Raw genomic sequence first — 8,202 nt, forward strand, 5'->3', positions numbered from 1 at the left:
TTCAGGCCAACAATTTTGAACTCAAACCACAGCTAATATCACTGGTGGAGAATCATTGTTCATTTGGTGGGAGTGCTAATGAAGATCCAAACCAACATCTCACAAAATTCCTGAGAATTTGCGACACTGTGAAGTCCAATGGAGTCCAGGAAGATGCCTATAAACTGCTCTTGTTCCCATTTTCACTTAGGGACAAGGCAGCTAAGTGGCTGGAATCATTCCCAAGGGGGAGCCTAACAACCTGGGATGAGGTGGAAAGCAAGTTTCTGGCACGTTTCTACCCCCCACAAAAGGTCAATAGGCTTCGATCTGAGGTTCAGACTTTTAGACAACAAGATGGTGAAACTCTCTACGAGGCATGGGAGAGGTTCAAGGATTTGACAAGGAAATGCCCACCAGACATGTTCCATGACTGGGTGCAATTGCATATTTTCTATGATGGACTTTCTTATGAATCAAGGAAGGTTGTAGACCATTCATCAGGAGGTTCATTGAACAGGAAGAAGACTGTGGAAGAAGCCATTGAAGTGATTGAGACAGTGGCTGAGAATGAGTACTACTATGCTTCAGAGAGACACAACACTAAGGGAGTCATGGAGCTGAACCATGTTGATACAATTCTAGCCCAAAACAAGGTGTTTGCCAAGCAACTAGCAGAGCTCACCAGGAAATTAGAAACAAATCAAGTGGCTGCAATACACACACAAGATCAAGAGGAAGTAAGCACTGAAGGAGGTGATTGGGAAGAGGCCAACTATGTGGGAAATCAACAAAGGCAACCATATGATCCACATTCCAACACTTACAACCCAGGCTGGAAAAACCACCCAAACTTTGGGTGGGGAAACCAGCAAACCCAACCACAAAACCACAAACCTTACAACCCCAACCAACATAACAATTCCACATACCAAAACTCCAACCAAAGATCATACCAAGCCACACAAAACACTTACTCCCAACCACCATATCATGGCCAAAATAATCAACCTGCCCAACCTAATCCGAACCAACAATTTCAAGATCAATTAAACAGGATAGAAGGAATGCTTGCAACCATGGGTCAAGACATAACCGAATTGAAAGCCTTTAAGGAAGAAGTAAATTCTAACTTGCAAAACCAAGGAGCTGCCATCCAGAAGCTAGAAAATCAAATTGGGTGTTTGTCTAAGCAAACCCCTGGGCCAAGCGTTTCTCATGCTGCCAAGGCTATTGCAAGGGAAGAATGTAAGGTCATAACCCTCAGAAGTGGAAAGAAGCTAAAGGAGATCTCAAAGGAAACCACAGAGGATGAAGCAAAGGAAAATGTGAGAGACAAGGAACAGGGACAATCCTTTACACCGTCTGCAACAAAAGAAAAAGAAAAAGAGGTCCTGAAGCTTTATACACCCAAAGCACCATTTCCTCAGAGGTTAGGAGGAGGTGAAGAAGGGAAAACATATTCAAGGTTTTTAGAGACATTTAAGTCTCTCCATATCAATATTCCCTTTCTTGAGATTCTCCAGCAGATGCCTACACATATCAAGTATTTGAAGGAATTGCTGAGCAAGAAAAGAGTTTTGAAGGGAGGACAAACTGTAATAATGAACAAAGAATGCAGTGCCCTCATCAAGAAGGACATAGTCTCTAAGAAAACAGACCCAGGAAGTTTTCATATCCCCTGCATCATAGGGGAAACAAAAATTGACAGAGGATTCTGTGATCTAGGAGCTAGCATAAATGTGATGCCTCTGACTCTTATGAAGAGGCTACAACTGAATGAGGTGAGATCCACTGATGTAATCATACAACTGGCTGACAAAACTCAGAAGCAAGCTGAAGGGGTAGTTGAGAATGTGCTGGTGAAAGTGGGAAATTATTTCTTCCCCACAGACTTTGTCATTTTGGACATGGAGGAAAGCTACCTACACCCTATCATTCTGGGAAGGCCATTTCTAGCCACTGCTAGAGCGCTCATAGATGTAGAACAAGGAGAGCTAATTTTGAGAATACATGATGAACAGCTCATTTTCCATGTTTTCAAACATGCATCTGAGCCTGAACCAGAACCTGAAAAGCCTAAGGATGATAGTAGCCATCTGTGTTTGGAGGAAAGCAATCCAGCAGCTGAAACTCTGAAACAGTCCTTGGAAGGAAAACAAGAATTGCAAGAGTTAAAGCCACAAGAATCAATAGAAACAGATCAGAAGGATCCTCCTGGCATAAGGGTCAATGAAGAAATCCTCAAGAGAGAGGGAAGAATTGTAAAGAAATTGCCAAGAGGGTGGAGAAACAAGAAAATTCCCACTGAAGGTTTCTCTCCGGGAGATAAAGTGATATCAAGTCATTATCTGCCAATCCCACCTGGCCTCAAAACCATTCCTTCCCAGCTCCCTCAAGTGTTCACAATCAGGAAAGTTCTTTCTATGGAACATTTGGAAATCATGAAGGAATCAAATGGGGACGTTTTCATAGTGAGAGAAGAGGACATCAAGCACTACAATCCACCCTAACAAGGGACAACCGTCAAGCTAGTGACGTTAAAGAAGCGCTTGTTGGGAGGCAACCCAACCTGAGGTAATACTCCTTTGCTGTTTCTTTTATTTGTTTCAATAAAAAGGTGAAGTAGTTTCTGTGTATTGCAAAGAATTAAGTTTGGTGTTTCACACCAAACAATGAATTCGTGGATCAATAATTCAAAGGGGAATGTGTGACTCTAAGTTTGGTGTTCCACCATACAGATCAACTGAACACAACAACCTTTGCATTATATGAAAGGAACAACCATTCTAAGCAATCACAGAAATGCTTAAAATCCTGAGCAGCAACTTCATTCCAAGGAGAATTCAAGGATTCAAAGAGCAGAGGAGTAAGTAGGAGACTAAGTTTAGTGTTCACACACCAACTTAAGACTCAGACACTTGCCCATACATAGTTGAGCTAACCACTCAAGTGCTTGAGAAGCAAGCAACTTCATCACTCTTTGCAGGAAAGGAAACAAGGATCTTAGAAAGAACATGAAGCAACAACTAGGAGAAGAAGAAGAAATCAAATTGTTTCCTGGCAACAAAGAGAAAACAAGAAATTTCACAAGGTGGTGTTGTTCCTTGACCATTCTTTAAAAGGCAAACAAAAGCATGCTTGTTCTGGTTTAAACTGTAATTGTTGAATCTTTCTGGAATGTGAAGTTTTTAGTATGAGTGTTGGTTTACTGCTTTGAATAAAGTGAATGCCTAGAAGTTTGGATATAACTTCACCTTCTTAAACAAATGCTTGCCATGCTTGTTCTGTTTCCAAAAATAAAAGAAAAGTTTGAACAAAAGTAACTTGGCTCAATTAGTGACAAATCAAGTAGAATTAAGTGGTGGTATGCATGCTTGATTGTTTAGTCAGATCACTGGAAATTGAGTGTAGAATTATCATTTTTGTGTAGAAGTTGAATACTGTCTATGGATCTTGATGAATAAATGTCTTTGGCCATGAAAAAGAAAGAAAAAGAAGAAGAAAAAGCCACTGAAAAAGGGCAACCAAAAAGCAAAAAAAAAAATTGAGAAAATAAGCTAGGCACCAATGGTTTGAACTTCTGAGACAAATGCCTGTGGTGTTTATGTATTAAGGATATGCTTGGATGAATAGGTTCTGAGGAGTGTTTCAACACTTGGTAACTTGGGTTAACTAACCTGGAATTATCAACCAAAAGTCCATTATCAAGAGCAACCTAAATACAAAACATTTAGTCACACAAAGAGGTGCTGGGTGATGAGCGGATAATTTATACGCTTTTTGGCATTGTTTTTATATAGTTTTTAGTAAGTTTAAGCTACTTTTAGGGATGTTTTCACTAGTTTTTATGTTAAATTCACATTTCTGGACTTTACTATGAGTTTGTGTGTTTTTCTGTGATTTCAGGTAAATTCTGACTGAAATTGAGGGATTTGAGCAAAACTCTGAAGAAGGCTGACAAAAGGACTGCTGATGCTGTTGGAATCTGACCTCCTTGCACTCGAAATAGATTTTCTGGAGCTACAGAGCTCCAATTGGCGCGCTCTCAACGGCGTTGGAAAGTGGACATCCAGGGCTTTCCAGCAATATATAATAGTCCATACTTTATTCGAAGATTGACGACGTAACTTGGCGTTGAACGCCGAGTACACGCTGCTATCTGGAGTTAAACGCCAGAAAAACGTCATGATCCGGAGTTGAACGCCCAAAACACGTCATAACTTGGAGTTCAACTCCAGGAAATGCCTCAGCTCGTGGATTAATCAAGCTCAGCCCAAGCATACACCAAGTGGGCCCCGGAAGTGGATTTATGCATCAATTACTTACTCATGTAAACCCTAGGAGCTAGTCTAAGTATATATAGAACATTTATCTATTGTATTAGATATCTGATGAGCGGATAATTTATACGCTTTTTGGCATTGTTTTCACATAGTTTTTAGTAAGTTTAAGCTACTTTTAGGGATGTTTTCACTAGTTTTTATGTTAAATTCACATTTCTGGACTTTACTATGAGTTTGTGTGTTTTTCTGTGATTTCAGATAAATTCTGACTGAAATTGAGGGATTTGAGCAAAACTCTGAAGAAGGCTGATAAAAGGACTGCTGATGCTGTTGGAATCTGACCTCCCTGCACTCGAAATGGATTTTCTGGAGCTACAAAACTCCAATTGGCGCGCTCTCAACGGCGTTGGAAAGTAGACATCCAGGGCTTTCCAGCAATATATAATAGTCCATACTTTATTCGAAGAATGACGACGTAACTTGGCGTTAACCGCCAAGTACATGCTGCTGTCTGGAGTTAAACGCCGGAAAAACGTCATGATCCGGAGTTAAACGCCCAAAACACGTCATAACCTGAAGTTTGACACCAAGAAATGCCTCTACACGTGGATTGATCAAGCTCAGCCCAAGCATACACCAAGTGGGCCCCGGAAGTGGATTTATGCATCAATTACTTACTCATGTAAACCCTAGTAGCTAGTCTAGTATATATAGGACATTTATCTATTGTATTAGACATCCTGGATTGTATTTTGAATCCTGTGATCACGTTAGAGAGGGCTGGCCATTCGGCCATGCCTGAACTCTTTGCTTATGTATTTTCAACGGTGGAGTTTCTGCACACCATAGATTAAGGGTGTGGAGCTCTGCTGTACCTCAAGTATTAATGAAATTCTATCTTCTTTTATTCAAATCTCTCTTATTCTTATTCCAAGATATTCATTCGTACCCAAGAACATGATGAATGTTATGAGTCAGATTACCCTCATTATCATTCTCACTTATGAATGCGCGTGATTGACAACCATGTCCGTTCTACATGCAACAGAGCTTGAATGTGTATCTCTTAGATTCCCCAACAGAATCTTCGTGGTATAAGCTAGATAGATGGCGGCATTTATGAGGGTCCGGAAAGTCTCACCTTGTCTGTGGTATTCCGAGTAGGATCCTGGGAATCCGGAAAGTCCAACCTTGTCTGTGGTGTTCCGAGTAGGATTCCGGTAATGAATGACCGTGACGTGCTTCAAACTTTAACCTGCTGGGCGTTAGTGACAAACGCAAAAGAGGGATTCTATTCCAGTAGGAGCGGGAACCAACCGGTGATTAGCCGTACTGTGACAGAGTGCGTTAGCATAGTTTTCACTGCGAGGATGGGATGTAGCCATCAGCCATGGGTGATGCCTCCAGACTGGTTAGCTGTGCGAGTGACAGCCGCACAGGATATTTCCCCGTGAGGAATGAAAGTAGCCACAGTTGATGGTGAACCCCTATACAAAGCTTGCCATGGAAAGGAGTAAGAAGGATTGAGTAGAAGCAGTAGGAGAGCAGGCGTCCTTGGGCTCTACAGCATCTCCACATGCTTATCTGAAATTCCTACCAATGAACCTGCATAAGTATCTTTATCCCTTTCATTATTTCTGTTTTTCAAAAACCCATAAAACTATTTTAATCTGCCTAACTGAGATTTGCAAGGTGACCATAGCTTGCTTCATACCAACAATCTCTGTGGATTCGACCCTTACTCACGTAAGGTTTATTACTTGGACGACCCAGTACACTTGCTGGTTAGTTGAACGGAGTTGTGAAAATAAACAATGCCTTCAGAGTAAACATCCTACAAGTAGAAAGAACAAGTGATCACAATTTCGTCCACCAAGTTTTTGGCGCCGTTGCCGGGGATTGTTCGAGTATGGACAACTGACGGTTCATCTTGTTGCTCAGATTAGGTAATTTTCTTTTCAAAAATCTTTTTCAAAAATTTTTCTTTTATTTTTCGTTTTTTCCAAAAATGTTTTTCGAAAAAAATTAATAAAAATACAAAAAAATTAGAAAATCATAAAAATAAAAAATATTTTGTGTTTCTTGTTTGAGTCTTGAGTCAATTTTTAAGTTTGGTGTCAATTGCATGCTTTCAAAAATTTCTTGCATTTTTCGAAAATCCCATGCATTCATAGTGTTCTTCATGATCTTCAAGTTGTTCTTGACAAGTCTTCTTGTTTGATCTTGATAATTTCTTGTTTTGTGTCTTTTGTTGTTTTTCATGTGCATTTTTGCATTCATATTTTTCATGCATTAAAGATTTCTAAGTTTGGTGTCTCGCATGTTTTCTTTGCATTAAAAAAAAAATTTTTTTAAAATTATGTTCTTGATGTTCATCATGATCTTCAAAGTGTTCTTGGTGTTCATCTTGACATTCATAGCATTCTTGCATGCATCTTGTGTCTTGATCCAAAATTTTCATGTTTTGGGTCATTTTTGTGTTTTTCATTAAAAATTCAAAAATTCAAAAATCAAAAAAAAAATATCTTTTCCTTATTTCCCTCCAAAATTTCGAAATTTTGGGTTGACTTGGACAAAAAATTTTTAAAATTAGTTGTTTCTTACAAGTCAAGTCAAAATTTCAATTTCAAAAATCATATCTTTTTCATTTTTTTATATAATTTTCGAAAAATTTCAAAAATTATTTTTCAAAATATTTTCAAAATCTTTTTCTTATCTTTTTATCAAATTTTCGAAAATTAGCTAACAATTAATGTGATTGGTTCAAAAATTTGAAGTTTGTTACTTTCTTATTAAGAAAGATTCAATCTTTAAGTTCTAGAATCTTATCTTGTAGTTTCTTGTTAGTTAAGTATTCTTTTTAAAATTAAATCTTTTTCAAAATATCTTTTTCAAATATATCTTTTTATCTTTTTATCTTATCTTTTTCAAAAATTTTATCTTTTTCAAAATTTGATTTCAAAATATCTTATCTAACTTCTTATCTTCTTATCTTTTTCAAAATTTAATTTCAAATCTTTTTCAAATCAACTAACTAATTTTCTGTTTGTTTCTTATCTTTTTCAAAACCACCTAACTACTTTTCCCTCTCTAATTTTCGAAAATATCTCATCTCTTTTTCAAAAATTCTTTTTGTTTTAAATTTTAATTTTAATCTTATCTTAACTTTAATTTTCGAAAATCACTAACTCTTTTTCAAAAAGTAATTTCGAATTTCTCTCCTCTCTTCTTCTATTTAATTATTTAATTACTAACACTTCTCTTCACCTTTCTTCATCCAATGTCCGAATCCATCCCTCTTCATTCTTCTACCCCTTTCTTCTTCTACTAACATAAAGGAATCTCTACACTGTGACATAGAGGATTCCTCTTTCTTTTCTTGGTTCTTCTCTTTCATATGAGCAGGAACAGGGAAAAAGGCACTCTTGTTGAAGTTGATCCAGAACCTGAAAGGACTCTGAAGAGAAAATTAAGAGAAGCTAAATTACAACAATCCAGAAATAACCTTTTAGAAATTTTCGAACAAGAGAAGGAGATGGCAGCCGAAAATAATAATAATAATAATGCAAGGAGAATGCTTGGTGACTTCACAAAGCCAACATCCAAGTTTGATGGAAGAAGCATCTCCATTCCTGCCATTGGAGCCAATAACTTTGAGCTTAAGCCTCAACTAGTTGCATTAATGCAACAAAACTGCAAGTTTTATGGACTTCCATCTGAAGATCCTTATCAGTTTTTAACTGAATTCTTGCAGGTATGTGATACTGTAAAGACGAATGGCGTTAATCCTGAAGTCTACAGACTCATGCTTTTCCCTTTTGCTGTAAGAGACAGAGCTAGAATATGGTTGGATTCACAACCTAAGGATAGCCTGGACTCCTGGGATAAGCTGGTTACTGCCTTCTTAGATAAATTCTTTCCTCCTCAAAAGCTGAGC

General features: G+C 38.0%; 1 non-coding gene across 1 annotated transcript; it reads right to left on the bottom strand.

The window, feature by feature from the left end:
• Positions 1–299: 299 nt before the first annotated feature.
• On the bottom strand, positions 300–403 carry LOC112719265 (small nucleolar RNA R71). The gene has a single exon (XR_003161573.1). It is a non-coding gene; the product is annotated as a small nucleolar RNA R71 (small nucleolar RNA).
• Between the last annotated feature and the right edge of the window lie 7,799 nt (positions 404–8,202).

The sequence above is a fragment of the Arachis hypogaea genome, chromosome 10 (assembly GCF_003086295.3).
Source record: "Arachis hypogaea cultivar Tifrunner chromosome 10, arahy.Tifrunner.gnm2.J5K5, whole genome shotgun sequence".
In the NCBI taxonomy this organism is placed as follows: domain Eukaryota; kingdom Viridiplantae; phylum Streptophyta; class Magnoliopsida; order Fabales; family Fabaceae; genus Arachis; species Arachis hypogaea.